The 20,399-nt window shown below is 41.4% G+C and overlaps 1 protein-coding gene across 2 annotated transcripts in view; it reads left to right on the plus strand.

Annotated features, from left to right (window-relative positions):
• The first annotated feature begins 1,021 nt into the window (after positions 1 to 1,021).
• The window catches only part of RNF32 (ring finger protein 32), a 359,225-nt gene continuing 339,847 nt past the window's right edge, over positions 1,022 to 20,399 (plus strand). The window contains exon 1 of one of the 2 annotated variants that reach the window (XM_078664354.1): positions 1,022 to 1,087. The gene's annotated coding sequence lies outside the window, so the exon portion shown is untranslated. Of the gene's footprint in view, positions 1,172 to 20,399 lie in introns of both variants that reach the window. The other variant, XM_078664353.1, reaches the window with a different exon arrangement.

Raw genomic sequence — 20,399 nt, forward strand, 5'->3', positions numbered from 1 at the left:
GTCCATGTGGAAAACACGACAAATGGTTAAGCTAGGCGAGAGCAAGTGAAAGCTGAGATATGCACTTTCCAGCATTCAGTGTAAAAATGTTTGTCTCTAATCAGCACCACTGAACTATCATTTTAAATTGTAATGAATTTATCACTCTTTGACTTTTTATTGGTTTTAAACATGGATGTTTTATGAATTTTGGAATATTGTATTGCAATGGTTTTAATTAGCTATGCAAAATAAAAATAAACTTAAACTTAAAAGCCCCTGATTGATTGAATGGTTAGGAGTGATGCCCCTGGCACCATGCTAAAGGGTATCAATTTGTTATTGAACAAGGTCATAATGTGCCATCTGAATGTAGCATACCTACCGGCATTCTCATACACAGCACAGTGAACAAGTAATGCAATATAAAAAACAGTAAATAAATGCATTGATAAACCAGTGGGGTATGGCTGCTCCTCTTTTTGTCCTGAATTTTGAGCCTTTGTCCTGAATTTTTTACAGTCCCATCCTGAATTTCCCTCCGTATGCCAGGGGTCACACTGTTTATTTATTTATTTAGTTATGCGTTTTTATATAGCACAGACTTTACCTGAAGGTGTAAGAGCGCTTTACAATGGAACTAGTTACATTACATAAGTGCTTCAGAGTATATTAATTTCATAAAAGATACGAAACAGATCAACTCTAAACTCACAAGCTTGCATGTAAACGAAAAATAATATAGTATACAACTTAAGCTGTTAAATTGTTTCACTGGAGTGCAAGTCAACCTAATACAGTCTTTCTCCGTTTCTATTTTAGATTGTTATCACTTGTACAGCTTTAAAACGTTCTGACATGTAATCGATTTACACCATAAAGTTTAACAAGGCGCTTCGGAAAGGTGCGAGTCCAGTTTGTTTTATCCAGCATCATGGCGCCCAGTGCTGGCACGTCGAGAGAAGTAATTTAGCACTCTAGATCTTCTTAGAACAACGAGGCCTGGCCACGCCCAACTAGGATCTGACACTGTTTAAGAATATAGAAAGTAGGCGGAGTCTGGTTGTCATGGTGTCGACGCGCATCTCGTCCTTTGGACTCGGCAGAGGTTTGTGCGAAAGACACGAAATGCTAAATATTATTATAAAGGGCAAGTAAAAATTCCGTGTGGCAAGGAAGTATTGTACACTTGGTGAGTCTCACCTAGGCTGGTCAACAGCGTGCCTGGTGGGTGGGTAAGGTGTAACTTCTCTCAGCTGCATTGGAGTCATTCGCAATAAAGGCCACTCACTTAAGTGCTGCCAAGCTATTTGACTGTTGTTTTTAGAGCCGCCTACCCAGCGTATCTGCCGTTGTGTAGGTTTGTTAATGCTATCTATCGAAGAGTTCGGTGCATCTAAATGCTCCCTGTACTTCTGTTTTCTCGAATGTAGTGGAAAAAAAATCTCCCGCAAATACTTTGTAGTGTATTGTTCGTCGAACTTATAGTCAGTTTTGACACATTTATATTTATTAAATGATGTTTTAAATTGGTCGTTTTTCATTTAGAAATAGTCCATTGTATTGTTTATTATCGTCACTCTATGTAAAACAAACCGCGCTAAAAGCGGGATGTAAATGGCGCACCATATTTTGGTGCTTTCTGTCCTCAGTCCAAATCATTTTATGTGGGTTAGTTATGGATAGAGATGCGGAGAAATGATGGAATAATGTTTCTCCAGTGGTGAATTCTGGAGCACGCCGTTCCAGATATGTGTCAAACCATGGAGTACCCATTTTTAAAGTGCATATTTTCGTTGAAATGACCACTAAATTATTATCAGACATGCAGTTTTACTACTAAACCTTTATGGCACACAAACCAAAATGTGTGCAAATCAAAGTTCTGCTTATATTTATTATTTGCGCTTCACACAAGTAAACTGTTTTGGGTCGTTTTGAACCCATTAAAATCGTTGTTTCCACCACATTATAGAATTACAAAACGTGACTCAATTGGACTTTTCTTACCAGCCCTGCCAATTCTCCCAGGTCCGTCTGTGATGTGCTGCTCCAGTCCTGGTGTTGTCTTTGACTTGTTCTCTTGTTTATTCCAATACATAACAGAACTACGCGTCTCAAATTAAAGGAAATAAAACTGGAGTGAAGCATCACATCCCGCTTGGAACAGGGAAACTTGGCAGCTATGCCTTACTGTTAATGGTTTGTTTCAGTATTTATATCGTTCACTTACCAGTAAGTTTAGTTGTATGTTAGAGATTATTTAGTATCCTGCACCCTACACTTTTAGACTCCCTGCACTCCAGTAAGGTTGCCACTTGTTTTATTTACAAAATTCCCTCATATTGCAGTCGGAATAAGGAAAAGCAAATACAAATTTCCATATCAAAAAAGTAAGCAGCAATTAGTCAGAAGACATTACCTGACATTTGACCTCTGCCCTTGACCTCAATGCAAGTGTAACAAGTTTTTTTAATGGGTTATTTCTTGCTCATTCACCTTCTGAACACATGCAAGGTTATTTGGGAGATACTGAAACACCCCCAGCACCCTGGTGGCAGGCTCCACCAAACGTTTTGAAAGTAAGGATGTCTTGGTTGAAATCTCCGGCAACGATCAATAGATCTTCCATTGGTAGGTTGTGTAGCTGGGCACCTATCCCCTCCCAAAACTGTTTGTCTTCACTGTTAGGGCCGTAAATGTTTGCGACGTGGTAGGTCTCTCCTGCTCGCTTGAGGCTGGTCACTAGTGTTCTGCCCTGGGTGTCAGCTTGGTAGCTTGTGAGAGACAGGTTCGAATTCTTGCTGATTAGTGTTATTACCCCATTCTTCTTGTTCTGGGCTGGCGATCCCACCACCTCCCCTATCCAGTTAGCTCTTAATCGCAAGATGTCTGCCTCTTCTAGTCTGGTCTCTTGTAGCACATAAATGTCGCTGTCCTGGACCCAGCTATAGACAAGCACCCCTGTAGACGCCACACAACCACTAGCCCTAACATTCTCAGGAACCTGTGTACGAAACTGAGCCTGAAGGACCCGTGGCGCCTAAGCAACCCGGACGCCAGGGAATACACATTCTACTCCAACCCCCACAACTCCTACAGTCGGATAGACTACATACTGATGTCAGGAACACACACGCACCTTATAGACCACACAGAGATAGGACCCAGAACGATATCAGATCACGCACATATAAGCCTATCCCTATCAGGCAGACACAACGAGAAGCCAACACGCAGGTGGCGTTTTGATGATGGCCTCCTCCAACACACAGGGGCGAAGGCAGAGATAGACACAGCAATTCGAGAATACCTGACAATCAACGACACACCAGAGACGCCTAGAGAGGTACTATGGGATGCTCTTAAAGCGACCATACGGGGGGTAGTAATGACAATAAAAGGGAAAATGAACAAAGCAAGGAACAAAAGGATCGCAGACCTAGAGAAAGAGATCAAAACACTAGAGAACAGCCACATAGCCAGCCTGGAAGACAATAACACACTCACAGAGCTAACCAAACGGAAGTATGAGCTCAACAGGATACTGAGCGAAAGAGCAGGGACCTGGATCAACAAATACAAATCAATCAACCTTTGCACCGCCAACAAAGCGGGAAAAAACCTAGCAACCTACCTGAAAGGGAAACAAAAACAGCACACAATTGGGGCAATCAAGGACAAGCACAACAAGGCCCAGACTGCCAATAAGGACATCCTCGAGGTATTCAGGGACTTCTATGAGGGTCTATACACAAAAGATGACACGCTAAAGGAGGATGGGGGCGAGGAACTGCTCAAAAGCATAGCTACACCCACACTAACAGACAGAGAACGAGACGTCCTAGAGCTCACGGTCACAGAGGATGAGATAAAGAAGGCCACGGTCGGCCTCAAAGAGAACAAGGCTCCAGGGCCGGACGGATTCACAGCTGGGTTCTATAAACAACACCTGACAACACTCCAACCCACTCTGAAACAGGTATTCGAGGAGTGCGTCCTCAAAGGACGCATGACCCCATCAATGGCTGAGGCAAATATAATAGTCATACCAAAGGAAGGGAAAGACATGACAGAGGCGAATAACTTCAGGCCGATCTCACTCATAAATGTAGACTGCAAGATATACGCGAAGATACTAGCCAATAGACTTAACGCCTACCTACCTAAACTCATACACAACTCCCAGGTAGGGTACCTCAAAAACCGCATGTCCCATGACAACACCAGACTACTATGCCATATAATCAACCACTCGGCCCAGAGCAGCAAAGCGGCCGTCATGATAGCCCTAGACGCCGAAAAAGCGTTCGACAGAGTCTCATGGCCCTACCTGGATCACTGCATGGGGAAGTTCGGGCTAGGACCCAACTACAGGAGAATGGTGATGGCGCTTTACAACAGCCCCAAGGCGCGAGTGGTTGTGAACGGAGGCACCTCAAACATACTAAACTTAGGCAGAGGCACACGACAGGGCTGCCCTCTCTCACCCGGCCTCTTCCTATTAGCAATAGAACCGCTCCTAACAATGATACGAACTAACGAAGATATAGCGGGGGTGCCAATAGGAGGAGAAAATTTTAAACTGGCGGCGTACGCAGATGATGTGTTAATAATGACAGAAGACCCCGAGAGATCCATCAAGGCACTGACAGACACAATTGAGAGGTACGCCCAGGTCTCAGGGTACAAACTCAACAAGGACAAATCAGAATGCAAGCCCCTGAACATCCACACAACAAGGACAGTACTCGGCACGTCAGGTCTAGCGTGGCAAAATAAACCTATCAAGTATCTGGGCATCCTCTTCGAGAGGAACTTGAGCACGACACTAGAACATAATGAACAGGTTATAATCCAGAAAATCAAGGCCAAGGTAGACGGGTGGTCGCCCAAGTTCACAACATGGTGGGGGAGGGTGGAGACAATAAAAATGATGATCACACCAATGGTCAACTATATGCTAGCCATGCTACCCCTCACCAACACAGAGGACTTCCACAAAAAGATAGACAAGATACTGAACGATTTCCTATGGAGAGGGAAGAGGGCCAGAATAAGCATGCAAAAACTCAGATTATCAAAAGAACAGGGGGGGCTAAACATAACAAACTTCAAGCGATTCCACGAGGCGTGTCTAGCTAGACAGGGACTGCACTGGCTAGACCCAAGACAGGACTACACCCCGGCATGGTTAACATTAGAACAGGGGTTGCTAAAAGGTATGAAACCCATCACCCTCCTTACGGCCACCAAACACCCGGCAATAAAAGACAACCCGATACTCAGAAACACAAAACGAGCTCTGCTTAAGATTGACAAACTGCTAAACACGAGCATCAAAAGAGGGCCTTTTGAATCAATCTGGCATAACCCATCCCTAAAATACAGGGGTAAGGTCCTAGACATGCATGACTGGTACAGTCAAGGGATATCCACAGCCAGTGACCTTAAGAAAAAGGGCGCCGACGTAACGTTCGACACCCTGAAAGGAGAGTACAACCTAGACAGCGTAGAACTATACAACTTCCTGAAGATAAAGGTCGCAATAAGGAAGGCAAACCTCAACACCCAGACACCCTCGATAATACAGCTGGCTAACAGCCTGAACACGCTGGGACACCAGGTAGCACACCTTTACAAGATCCTAAGCCCCAAACACACCAAACTCAATGACAAGGTCATAAACTTCTGGGGGGAGGCAGCAGGTCAAGCACTCAGTGAGGAAGCTAGAGCAGAGCTATGGAGGTCCACTAGTCGGAAAAAAGTGACGGCCACGCTGAACCAGACAAAATTCTGGCTGATACACAAGGCATACTGGACACCAGCCCGATTAGCCACCGTAGGCATTAGAGACAGCGACGTGTGCTGGAACTGTGATAAAGAAAGGGGAGACTTAGAACACCTTCTACTAAAATGCCCAAAAATCAAGGACTTCTGGGGGAAGATCAGAACACTTATCCACGAGATCACAGGCACAGACATACAAACAGACCTCACAGGCCTAGCCCTAGGGTTCACGTCCCAGGCAATCACTAAGACGGAGGACCGAGACCTCATAGATCTCATGCTGACAGCCGCAGTCAAAGTAGTCCTAACTAACTGGAAGGACACATCAAAGGCGGCTCCACAGGCGTGGCTCAACTGGGTCACGTTCCTGAGGGGGGCGGACAACATAACAGCAAAACACACACCGAAGACGCACAAGCAGTCGACCATGTGGGGATCCTTAGATCACTACCTGTCATCACACAAGCCGCCATGAACATCTGGGGTCACGGGCCGAAATAGGCTAGTGCCAACAGAGCACCGAGCACATCTCCTACTCAACCTACAACCTATAACCTAGACTTCTCTCCACTGTCCCCCGGGGTGGCGCCAAGGAACACCAATGGGCACAATATGGACTACCGGACTATGAGATTTTGGGAATATGAGACTACGAACTGGCGAATGATCTCAAGAGTATGGAATGCCCCCCCCCCCCCCCCCTCCTCTCTCTCTTCTTTTCTCTCTTTTCTTCTTTCCACTCATGTATAAGCCTCTTCCATGTATGTAAAATTATATTTTTCTATATACAATAAAGAATTTCAGAAATAAAAAAAAAAAAAAAAAAGAAAGTAAGGATGGCTTTCTACACAGGGCACATATTTGCTGCATAGGTCTGCTGTCATGCTCAGAGCCAAGTGTGTTGCAAAGCCTCCAACTTTTCACTTTGCATATGTGTCATTCAAGTGCTTTATATGTGACACTTTGAGTGCCATACAAAAAAGTAGTTGCATCCATGTAATACAAGACAATACATAAATTACCACAGCTTGTGACTGTAGTAATTTAGAAACAGCCCTAACACAGCTGCAGTTCTCATGACATGCTTGTGGTATGTGAATCATGAATGCCCTGTATTTGTTTGTGGAATCAGCTAAAAGCATCCGAAATCCCACACACTCGAGCTTTGGAAGTAATTTGATGGTGAAAACAAATCTCACGCATGTCTCTGTGCCATGGCTGTTCGTATATTACTAAGAGTCCTGAGAAATGTTTATCAGGGTCATTGTGAACACCTCCGTTTAGCATATTTTAGCATGGGTGAGGTTCTTTATGGGTCTTTTCTGTCTGCAACTCGGCAGACAAAAGCTCATCATTACCACTGACATACAGTGTCATTAAAAGAGCAAGCAGGAGCAAGAAAAATGACAGCAGGGTAAATAGAACAGGGAAAGAAAGAATGACTATTAGAAGAAAGGGTGAAATGAAGGAAGATGGGTAAATGGCTGGGTGGATGAATGAGTATGTGGATGAATGAGTGGGTGAAAGGATGAGGGAATGTTAGATGGATAGATCAGTGAAAGGATTGCAAAATAAAGGATTGGATGGGCAGGTGAAACGATGGCAGAGCAAAGGCATGGATGAGTGAATGAATGGGTAGATGAACATGTGAAAGGAAGGCAGAGTACAGGGATGAAAGGATGGACGGGCAGGTGAGAGGATTGCAGAATAAAGGGATGGATAGTGTATGGACAGGTGAAAGTATGTCAGAGTAAACATGTGGATGGATAGATGGATGAAAGAGTAAATGGATATGTAGATGGGCAGTTGAATGGATGGCAGATTAAAGGATTGGCTGGATAGGTGGATGGACAGATGAAACAATAGCAGAGTGGATAGGTAGATGGATGGCTGAGTGGATGGATAGCTGAGTGGAAAGATAGACGATGGATGGCAGAGTGGGTGGATAGAGGGATGAATGGATGGCAGAGTACTTGGATTGATGAATGAATGGCAAAGTGGATGGTCCGATGGATGGATGGCAGAGTGAATGAAAGAATGGATGACTGGCAGATTAGATGGATGAATGGATAGAATGAAGAAAGATTGAATGATGAATGAAAGAATGAATGGATGACAGAATGTGAAATAGTGGATATCAGTAGGTGGACGAAAGAATGGATGGAGAGATGCATAGAAGGAAGAGACAAGGAAGCTGTTCTAGGAAGGACTCAGCTCACTTGCTTCATTTGCTTGGTGGTATCAGCGCTTTATTTCAAAGAGGGGGCTATTTTAATTTTCTGGCTACTCGTCAATGTTTATTGTGAAGTGTTCTTATCATCACAGCATCATTGGGCCACCATTTTCAGGGGCAAACCCATCATTTTTAAGCAGGGGGTTCTAACATAAAAGGAAGAATATTATAGAGAAGGAAAACTTTTAAGAAGTTCATGTCACTTTCTTCCTACAAGAACATTTTAAAATAATGTATGCAGTGTGGTGGACGTAGAAGATACACTTGCATATTTCATAGTCCAGCATGGGTTACACTGACCATCAGTCACTGACTTTTTGCCTACATTTGCAAATTATCCTTTCAGTTCTGTGATGTAAACTTCCATAATCAACAGGAATCCACAATAGTCCACCCACCCAGAGTTCTCCCACTTCTCCCAATAAAAAGGCTACCACACTTGTGTGACTTAGCCTAGTGCCCCGGACAGCCACAAATTAAACCAGGGTCTATGAGAATGACACTGCGAGACTTCTATTGACCTTTGTTTGATGCTTGCCTGTCACATGCACTAAACCCAACCATACACCTGAGATAGCATTTTTATTTTGGCAAGTGGGAAAACGCTGGGTGGTAGGAATTTTGTGGATACCTGCTGATTCCGGAAGCTTACTGTAGTGTTAACTTCACGCTGTAGTGGTATGTGAACTGGAATGTCCAGATAGAACTTGGATTGTCTAATTCTCAGAGTTCTGGGAAAGCTGCATTAATGTGGTGGCAGTGTCATGTAAGCAGCTGTTCTGCTGAGGACATCAATTTGAAATAAGAACATCTGGATGCACACTCCTGAAGTTGTGAGGTTACTACATTTTCTGGCGAAGAGCTGTGTCTGCGCAGGGGACAGACTACTGATATCCTCATCCCTGGTCCTCACACCTGGGCCAAATGATATGCAATCAAAATGAGCGCTCTACATTGCCGGTAAGATCGTTTTAAACTTGTTTTAAATGCTGCGAGACTGTAAAGATTTTTTGAAAGATATTAGTTTAAAAAAAAAAGAAAAAAGTTGTGTGGAATTTCACTTCATTTCTTGTAGATAAGTTTGTCCTTGGGTAAAAGTCACCGTTGTGACTTGTGAACATTTGAAAATCATCGTATGCCGGCGCGGTTATGAATAATGGGAGCGCGAGGCACAGTCTTAAGATTAATAGGACGCGCGTATCAAGCACGAGCAAAATAAGCGCGAGACGAGTCACGAGCGCTTGGAATTCAAGACGCGCACGCATTGAAAACACTGTAGGAATGCGAAGCTCACCATGAGTCTAATGTCAAAAGCACCATGAGGGCTGCAAAGATTTAAAAGGCACGCCATAAGTGAAAGGTTGAAACACTGTGAGCTTGTGAAGATATGAAAGGCACGTCACGAGTACAATTTTGAAACACCGTGAGCGCTGTCAAACTTTTAAAGGCACACCACGAATAAAATAATTAAAACACTCTCGTATGTGGTGACTATTGGGTAACGTTAATTGAACGTGTACACCTCGGGCACAACATCGAGTGTCAATGTGCATGCAGTGAAGTTAAGTGAAGTATAAAATATCACCTACCACGTTTCTTTCCCTGCATCTCTTCTCACATTCTGTATAGAAAGAAAAAAAAAGAAAACTACGTCACACTATTGGAAATAGTCATAGGACAAGTACATTCAAAAACAGAGAAGAAGGACAAAAAAGGAAAGAGAAAAGAAACAAACAAACAAAGGAAACAATAGAAAACATTAAAGAAGATAGACTTACACAAGGATTTAAATAATTTATTATTTTGGTTCAATGTGTTAGTCTGTTTTATTAAAATAAATGTTTTTGATTAGTTGTTTTAGTCTATTGTTCTTATTTCCTTTTCAGTTTAAACATCTCAACATGTCTGATCAAGCCATGGCTTCACCACCAATGTTTTTTAGCTACTCCCGGATCACCACCCATTCCGTGGGAACAATGGAAGAAGTTATTTTTCACTTACATATTAGCTATAGATGATGATAGATATGGGCTGTTGGACGTCCAGCTATTTTATTGCATCATTTGGGAGTTGAAGGCAGGAGATAATATGAAAATTTACCGGAAATTTCTTCAGGTATGGGAGATGGACAACCCAACAATGTTTACGAAATGTCCACACAGATGTTAGATGTGCGGTTTATTACTAAAATTAATATAGTGATGGAATACCAAATTTTTTTCAAGAATACAATTGTTGGAAGAAGATATTGATACATATGTGGCAGCTTTACGTGGACTAACTTGTAAATTTGAGACTTTAAGTGATTCCCTCATTAGAGATCAGATTGTAAGATGAACTAATGATGAAAGGGTGAGAGAGAAGCTTCTAACGAAAGATCTTGATGGAACTATTCAAGTCGTCAAGGGCATGGTGCAAGCTTCCAAGTGGTTGAAGGAAATGGATACTTCATCAAAAGTGCGCGTTAAAATTGAAAAAGAGTGCACTCCTATTTTTGAAATCCAAAAACCATCCACTAAGAACATTATAAAGAGCAATGCTGGAGAAATAAAAAAAATGTAATAAACACTGGAGAGAAGAAAGAAATTGCTACAAGGGAAATAAAATGTTTTTGTTGTGGCGCCCCTGGACATATCACTACAAGTTTCAAATGTGCAGCAAGAGGTGTTGTGTGCCGTAACTGTGGGAAGAAGGGACATTTTTCCAAAATGTGTAGAACTAGTTACAAACAAAAAGTGTTAAGGAGGTTGAGGAAGTGTGTGAAATATTACTGAAATTTTCTTAACAATTTATGAAGAGAAATGTGCTGTTTCCACCAGTGTTGCACATGTTAGGGAATTCAATGCTGTAACGAAAGAAAGCAATGGAAAACTAGAAAAACCACATTTTGTTGTGAGTTTGGATAAGTAGCAAGTGAAAATGTTGGTGGATTCGGGAAGTATGTACATTTTGGTGTCATAGGACACATTATTCAAGGATTTGTATGAGGATTGGTCCAAACCTGACCTAAAAGCGATAGGTTATGGTGGAAATGTTTTTAAAATTTTGGCTATGCGATGGATGAATATTTCGTTTAAGGGAAAAGTAGTGTATGGTCGGGTGTATTTAACTAATTTTGGTTCTAACATTTTAGGATGGCGTCCTTAAAAAGATTTGGGGATTATTTTGAATCTCAATGTTGAAAACCCTGTCATATCATCAATACATTAATTGCAAGGGGTGAACTCTGTGGATATGTTTGAGGAGTGGGTGGTGAAGAAATTTCCCGGTGTGTTCAAGGATGACTTAGGTTTACTGAAAGGATTTTCTCACAAAATAATTCTTAAAAAGGGAGCAGCTCCAGTGGTACATAAGGTGTGAAATGTTCCTCTGCTGATGAAAGAACCTCTGCAAGGAGAGTTTAAGTTGTTAAGTCAGGGAATAATTGAACCCATTGAGTCATTGGAATGGTTGGCTCCAATGGTCGTGGCTTCCATGGAGGGTGGAAAGATCAGGTTATGTATAGATTTAAGAGGCCTTCACAGAAATATTTGGGTTGACAGACAGCTGCTTCCTAACATTTCTGAAATATTGTCAGCTATGTCTGGAGGGAAAGTATTCACAGTTGTTGACATGTCAGCAGCGTATCATCAAATCAATTTGCACAAAGACTGCAGGCACCTGACATCCTTTGTCACTCCATTAGGTGCATTCCGTTATCTATGAATGCCATTTGGACTGGCATCTGCGACAGCAGTTTTTGAGAGGGTGATGAAGCAAATTTTCGAAGAATTAAAAGATATCGGGTAGTTCCAAGATGATATCATGATAGCTGGGAAAAATGAATCGCATCATGATGAGTTACTAGACGAAGTGATGGGACATTTGGATCAATTTGGATTAACTGAGAAAAAAATGTAATTTAGAAAAAAAGTGTTACTTATTCAGGACTTGTGATATCAAGTGAAGGTATACAACACAAACAAAGTATTGTCCAGGGAATAAGTGATGCACCTTGTCCTGTAAGTAGAGATCAAATTAAGTCCTTTCTTGGGCTAGCCGAGTACTGTTCAAAATTTGTGAAGAACTTCACTGAAATAGTGGAGCCACTGAGATTGATGAAAAAGAATGTAGTATTTGAATGGATGATGCATGTGAGAGTGCATTTCAGAAAATCAAAGAGTATTATAGGAGCTCCTTCTCTGGGTCATTTTGATGAAATGGCAAAAACTTATTTGACTACTAATGCTAGTAATGTGGGGCTAGGGGCAGTGTTGACTCAAGTTGTGGATGGACAAGAAAGGATTATAGGATTTGCCTCGAGGAGGTTGCAAGGTGCTGAAAGGTCTTACTCAGTGATTGAAAGAGAAGCCCTTGCATGTTGTTAGGGTATCAAACATTTGAAATATTTTCTCTGGGGTTGGCCTTTTAGGGTCAGAACTGATCGTAAGCCTCTGGTGCATTTGTTCAAGGGTCACAGAGGGGTGGAAGACAGAGTTACTCCTAGAATTTCAAGGTTGATTTTGTCTGTCCTGCAGCACAATTTTGAATTGGAATACTTAAAAGGATTAAAGAACGTGGTGGGAGATTGCCGGTCTCGTTTACCTACTATGAGAATGGCAACTGAAATGGTTGATGTAGAGATCGATGTTAATGACGGATATGGAATTCGTGAATGTGCAGCATTAAAAAAAGAAGAATGGGATAATGCTTTGGAGGATGATTTAGTGTTAAGTAAAGTAAAAGAGAACATTAGGGATGGTTGGCAACTTAATGTCTGTCTTGATGATCAGATGGAAGAGTATTGGTGAGTCAGAGAGGAGTTGAGCATCTTAGGCAATAAGGTGATGAGGAGGAGTCGTATTATTCCTCCTATGGCACTTCAAGATCGGATTGTCCAGTTAGCACATGAAGGGCATCCTGGAAGGAACATGACCAAGAGAAGGATAAGACAAGCGTATTGGTGGCCTAAGTTGGATAGTATTGTTGAGGCTGCTGTTAAACATTTTTGTTAATGTGCCAACAGTGATAAGGTAAAAACGTTGAGGCAACCTCCATTGAAATGTGTTGAGAAACCAGCAACGCCCTGGGAAAGGTTGGCTATGGACTTTCTTGGTCCCATAAATAAACTGGTTATTGAGAATAGGTTTATTCAGGTGCTTTCTGATTACCGTACTAAGTGGTTTGTGTTTAAACCAATGAGCGTAATCAATTCTAAAGGTGTGATGGATTTTCTAAAAGAGGTTTTTTTGAAGGAAGGAGTGCCATTGTGTCAGACAATGGTGTACAGTTCGTTTCACGACAAATTAAGGAATTTATGGAGAAGTGGGGAATTTTCCATGAAAGGGTAGCTTTGTTTAGACCACAAGCTAATGGAATGGTTGAAAGAATCAACCGTTTAATCATGGACAACATACAATTATCATTGGCCAATGGATTATTCTGGAAAGAAGAGTTGAAGAAATTACTGTGGGCGCACAGAACTACTCCCCATGCTGTTACTGGTGTTTCCCCTTTTGTTTCTTTGAAGGGTAGAGAACCAGGTAGAAAAGAGAATCCTGTTTGGTTAGTTGCCAAAGATCATTTGTAGGCAGATCATCAAGCTATTAAAGCTGGTGTCACAATAAAGCAGAAGTGTGCAGAAGAGTATTACAACACAAGGAAAGGTGTGAAAGAATCCAACATTGTGGCAGGTGATTGGGTTGTCACAAAGAAGTGTGGTGTGGTAATAAAGGGAGATAGTACATTTTCCACTCCATTGAAGGTTGTTGAAGTTAGGCGTAATGTGGTTGTGTTGGAGAATGGCACTGTGTGAAGTGTTGGAAATGTTTGCAAAGTGGCTGAGCATTTGGGCTAATTGTCATATTTCTGAACGTGTTTTTCTGAGTACACTTGCATTGTTATTGAATTATGTGATTTATTATTTTACTTCCTTTTGTTTTTTTTCCATAAGGGAAAATATGTGTAGTGTTAACTTCATGCTGTAGTGGTATGTGAACTGGAATGTCCAGATAGAAATTGGATTGGCTAATTCTCAGAGTTCTGGGAAAGCTTCATTACTGTGGTGGCAGCGTCATGTAAGGAGCTGTTCTGCTGAAGACATCGACTTGAAATAAATACATCTGGATACACACTCCTGAAGTTGTGTAGTTACTACACTTAAGTAAGAGGAATACAACTAAAATGTACAAGTCTAAGCAAAGTTTGAGAAGCATTGTGGGATCCACGTGAGGCATATCTCATTGGACTCCACTTAAGGCTCTCAATGAGAGTCGCACTGCGAGATTCCTATTGACCTTGGTTTGATGCTTGCCCGTCGCATGCACTAGGCACAGCCATACAAGTGAGGTAGCATTTTTATTTTGACAAGTGGGAGAACTCTTGGTGGTAGGAATTTTGTGGATTCCTGCTGATTCCAGAAGTTTACTTTAGAGGAATGCACCTTGAATGTGCAATTTAAGGGAAAGAGTGAGGTTTGCAAGGCATTGTGGGTAAGAAAATATTGTGAGATCCTTGTGAGGCATATTTATTTATTTATTTATTTATTTATTTGCGGGTTTATATCGCGCTAGGATCATCTCCCGAAGGAGTATCTCCGCGCCTTTGAGAACCTTTCAGCATGTAACAGTTGGTAAGCAGATGTCATTAGTTAGGAAATAAGAAGGTTTTTAACTGTTTCCTAAAAGGGAGATATTCCTGACAAAGTCTCAAGGAGAGAGGGAGGCTGTTCCACAATCTTGGTCCAGCGATGGACAGAGCTCTTCCACCTTGTCTGGTTTTTCTGGCTCTTGGAACTTGTAAAAGGCCTTGTTCACTGGATCTCAAGGATCGAACAGGTTTATAGAGAGAGAATCTATTGTTCAGATACTCTGGGCCTTTGTTCTGGAGACTTCTATGTATGGTGCAGCCTATCTTGTATTTCACCCTTTGTTTGACGGGAAGCCAATGTAGGGTGTTCAGAAGAGGCTTCGATGGTGTACGGGGGGGCTGATTTAGAACAAGACGGGCCGCCGTGTTCTGGACTACCTGCAATCTCGCAATAACTCCCTCGTTTACTGATAGGAGCATCCCATTGCAGTAGTCCAGTCGACTCAGTATAAGGGCCTGCACTAACGTTCTCCTAGTTGAGTCAGGGAGCAAGGGGAAGACCTTCCTCAGCATAGCAATAGCATATCACTATGGACTCCCCTTAGTGTATAGTTCAGAAATGTCTGGGTTTGTTAGGTTTCCATGAGTGGCCCTTGATACCTGGCCAAAAGAACACTGGTAACCCCATTGCCAAATTAGATCATTTTTGTGACAAGAAATGTTGATGTCTCCACATTGTATTTTGGGGCCTTTTCTGTTGTGTACGCTAGGCCTACCCACACAAGTGAGGTACCATTTATACCAAGAGACTTGTGGGGGGGGGTGGTAGGTGGTAGGAAATTTGTTTCTCGCTGTAGATTCCAGAACTTTACATCACAGAAATGTGAGGAACATGTGTAAGTCAAAGTTTGAGGTTTGCAATGGCTGCTGGGTAAGCAAACGTGGCAAGAGCCATGCAAGTAACCCCATTCTGTATTCCCAAGGTTTGCTAGGTTTCTCTAGCTGCTGGTGGAGCAGGGACCATAATTCTTAACTAGCCACATTGCAAAAAAGGATCAGTTTTCAGTGGTCAAAATGTGATGTGTCCATGTTGCATTTTGGGGTCTTTCTTGTTGCTGGGCACTTGGCCTATACACACAAGTAAGGTACCATTTTTATCTGGAGATGTGGGGGGATGATAGGTGGTAGGAAATTAATTTCTTCCTGCATATTCCAGAGATTTTCATCATAGAAATGTGAGGAAAATGTGTTTTTTAGACATTTGAGATGTGCAAAGGTATCTGGTGGGAATCATAGAAGGCACCCCACCCTGGAACTATATATCTTGTTTTCCAAAATATACACGTTTGCTAGGTTTCCCTAAGTACATACTGTCCCTAAGTGCATACTGAGCTAGGGCCCAAAATTCCCAGCTACCCTCTTTGAAAAGCAGGGTTCTTGGAGAACCTACAAACCCTCTGTTTCCCTGCAACCATACAAGTCTAGAGTGTGTAATGGTATATTGCTTTTGTTAATTGTCCATTGTAACAAGATGTTACAAACAAAAATTTTGTCACAAAGGGCTTTTTTTTTGTACTCCTTTTAAATATATTTTTATTTCAACATTATATTTTGGGTATATTTATAGTCCTCTCCAGAGGAATCCACGAACCCTGGGTACCTATGGAATCCCCAGCATGTTGGGGAAAAAAAGGACACAGATTTGGCATGGATATCTTATGTGGGGAAAAAAGTTACGAAGGCCTAAGAACGAACTACCCCAAATAGCCAAACAAGAGCTGAGCACTCTCACTCCAGGTGGTATAGACCTAGCAGCAAAAGGGTTAACCTATTTTACAATCTAAGTCATCATGATGCAATTCTCTCTCTCACATTTTCTAAATAAGAAAACCCTGAGAAAAATGCACAACAAGCCTCTACATTTTAATACAAATAAAAACAAAATTATAAAATGTTGTGGGAGGAGTCTGGTCCTTCTCTCCCTCCACCCCTTACACCTTTACAGTTTACATATGTTGCTGACCCAATCTGTGTTAAAATACACAACACAAAATCTTGTGAAGAGTTCCCCCTTGGGGCTTTCCATATAAAATTGCATGTACCCTACATCTTTTGCTGACCGATGTCACTGGACTAATGTTCTTTAAGATATGCCAACTTTTAGATCCTTAGGAGGCTCTTTGGGTGGTACTGCATAGAATTTAATTGTTGTAAAGTAGTATGTGTGGTGCTTTTGCCTTACTGGCTGCAACCCACCCACCCAATAGATTCTTGTAGAGCTTTTTGTTCCTGACACTGGAGTATTCTATTATTAAATGAACAGGCACAACGTATATAAAATACACAATTTCTCACAACAGTTTACAAAATATTCTTAGGAGGTGGACTATTTATTTAAACTCCTTTTGCTATTCATTATTAAGAATAAAATAATAAAAGTAACTTGTGTTTATATATTGCTTAGTACCATAATTGTTGCATTTCTTAGTGCTGTAAATAGGGTGTGTTAATATACCTAATTAATGGCACTCAGTTTCTCCTTCAAAGGATGCAAGGCAAAGCCCTCCTTGCTGGGATTTTAAACTTGTGAACGTCAGAATACTACAAAAAATCAGCTGTGACATTTAACTGAGAGCTTCCTTCTGACAACCTCAATTAAAGAAATATTTTTTTATTCCACAGAGAATGGCAACAGAACATAACATGTTAGAGAAAAACACACTTGGAGCCGGTCAGATCTCGTTGTCCATTTCTATGTGTGACTGGAGGTTATCAAATCCGGTTTTTTATTTCTATTCCGGTACTTGTGGTCCTGGTTTACAATGTGATAAATAGACTTACAAGTACCCAAACAAGCATTAACAATTCCAAAAGGTCTGGCTTTAAAGGAATGTTTTATGGTAATGTGAAGCATTGCAAGTAAATTGCATAACTATTGGTTTGGAAGCAAAGAACTGTAGAATAATATTGGTGTATGTTAAAGGTCAGATGGCAGTTACTCTGTTAAGCTAGACCTAAACGTGCATGTAGGTTAAAAACTGCCCTCCTCCCATTTGTGCTGCTGCCAGGGAAAGACAAACTCCATAAATTATCTAGTTACCTAGGTCACTTTTGCAGCATTAAACAGTGTGTGGCCCTGAAGGTTCAAGCTCACCCAGCTTAATAAATAAACACAATGATTGCAGTTGTGTGAGGGAAAGCACTTTTTTGTGGAAGCTCGCAACTTCTGCCTAATCAAAACATGTACCCCTGGCTCCCACCCTGTGGGAGGAGCCAAAGCCCCTCTTTAGTATTGGTCTGGTTTGACAGTGCAGCTGTCACCAGGCAACTATATGAGTACTACTAGAGAGGAGCTTTGCTCCGCCCTCATGAACAATGAAACTACGGACCAGCTCATATTTTAAATACCAAAGCTTCAACACCTAGAATACCAGAGATGCTAATTTTTGAGCAGTGACTAGATTATTAAAATGTGATCACCTTCTGCCCCCCCTCTTCAACTAAGGAAGTTTTAATTATTACATACGTTTTTCTGATCCATTAGAATGACCCCAGTAATTTCAGAGACAGAAGTACCTTTTAACAAGATCTTTATGTTAGCAAGGATGCCAAAGGGAGGGTAGCCCAACAACTCTTAAATGTGAGCACATCAGCATATCATTAGATTGAGATTGCCTGATAATACAGTATGCTCGTGGCCTCATCTTTCATTTTAGTTGTGCATGTCTACTATTATCCCAGCATAAGTATTGCTTCTCTAAAAATATAGCATTCTAAATATTTATTTATTCATTGTTTTATCAAGTGTGGTCCCAAATTCTGTGGTTCTCAGAGCCTTTCATGATAGTTTTTAGTCTTCAATATGCAAGCTTAACTTTGATTATCATATTTTTCATACTCTTTAGGGTTTATAGTTTTAATTTAATTTTAAAATACATCTTAGAATTTTTGCAGTTTAGATCCAGGGCTGTGCCATTGTCTTTCATTGACAGCATGTTCTTTTGTATGTCGTTCTGTTCACATTATGCTTAAGCTAATACAGGAAGGTATGTTTCTGACTAAGAATCATAACCTAGACAAGTGTATTGTGAGGTGCAAGACTGGATAGCTGTTCCAACATTAATCAAGTTTTGGAATATTTAATATTGTATTGTAACATTTATATTGTGCTTCAGGGTCCTAAGTGGGGTGCCAAAGATCGTTCCCGGATGGGTAGCGGGCAAAACCATGCTGGAATGTGTGATTGAAAAGTTGGCTGTCAATGAGTGTGTGCCTATTTGGGAAGCCTGTTTGTGTCATGTGAGTGACTAGAGAGGTGCATTTAGTAGTGTGATTGATGAAAGCAGTGTGAGAGACGGGCACACAGATTTCTCATTGTAGTAGACCGGTGGCTCTTAGTAACATCTTCTAGTCCCTGCCTATTTGTGACGCCCAGTTTCTTTCCTTACCCTTCTCTGCTGGTAAAAGCAGAAGGATGTCCACTTTAAGTTCTTATGCTGGTCGGGGCAAATTTTTACCTTGTCGACGTGTTAAAATCATGCTTCTTGTAATTAGTATTAAAGTTTAGAAATTATTATATTGGAACTACACCTACAGGAATAAACTCTCTAAAAAAAAAAGAATATGAAGTCTTAATTGACAACCACTGATACGATTAATTGGCACCTCTGGATAGAAATGAGATTAAGATTTATGGTATGGGGGTACCATTACATTATTTTTTTATATCAGCCCCCTACCACCACAACAGAATCACTCCCCATCCTGATATACAACTTTTTAAAAGTGGCATTTGCTGAACTGTGACACTAAACTCCAAGTCTATCCCTTCACATTTGGGAGTTACACTTGAAAGATGTACTAAGGTAATCCCAATGTTATCCTATGGGAGAGATAAGACTTGCAGTGGTAAAAAGCGAAATTGGGAGTTTTTCACTATCAAGACATGCAAAGTTTAAAAGTACGTGTCCTGCCTTTTAAATACTCTACATCCTGCCCTGTGGGTCATACAGGGCCTACCTTAGGGGTGACTTGTATGTATAAAAAGGGAAGGTTTAGGCCTGGTAAGAGGGTTTACTTGCCAGGTCGATATCATTGTCAAACTGCACACACCGGTTCTGCAGAGACATGGCTAAGGGGCTGCGTTTCTGGGTTGCACAATCAGTGCTGCAGGTCCACTAGTAACATTTAATTTACAGGCCATGTAGTGCACTTACTAGGGAGTTATTAGTAAATAAATATGCCAATTGGGGATGAACCAATATTACCATGTGTAGAGGAGAGGACACAAACACTTTAGCACTGGTTAGCAGAGTCCCAAAGCCAGAAAAACAAGGTCAGAAAAGTGGAGAGAGGCAGGCAAAAAGTTGGGAGAAGACCACTCTTGGCTGTCTGGTCTAACAGTTGCACAGAAGAATTTTCATATTAATGTATCTAAGAAGTGTTGAAACATTAATAAATGTAAGGAATGGTGACAGGGACATTAGGGCTTCTTGCAATGTCATGGTCCCTCAGCACTCAAATAACGACGTACTAAATGCTCTACTGCAGGAATAAGTACTTGAAGTGCAATCCTCATACGATTCAATAGTAGATCTTCTCATATGAAGGTAATTTAGTAGAAATGTAATAGTGCTTATGGAGCTGATTGTTTTTGACCAAATCTCATGTATGATCGCAGTTACCGCTTTACACCATAGTACAAACTCGCAGTATTGAATTGATGGTACTGAAAAAAGATCTTGGGGTGTGTAGTGCATGAGATAGCACCATCAGAAAAAACACATTCTTGCTCGATGTCACCTACTTGGACATTCGTTGCTGCAGATCC

The sequence above is a fragment of the Lissotriton helveticus genome, chromosome 10 (assembly GCF_964261635.1).
Source record: "Lissotriton helveticus chromosome 10, aLisHel1.1, whole genome shotgun sequence".
In the NCBI taxonomy this organism is placed as follows: Eukaryota; Metazoa; Chordata; class Amphibia; order Caudata; family Salamandridae; genus Lissotriton; species Lissotriton helveticus.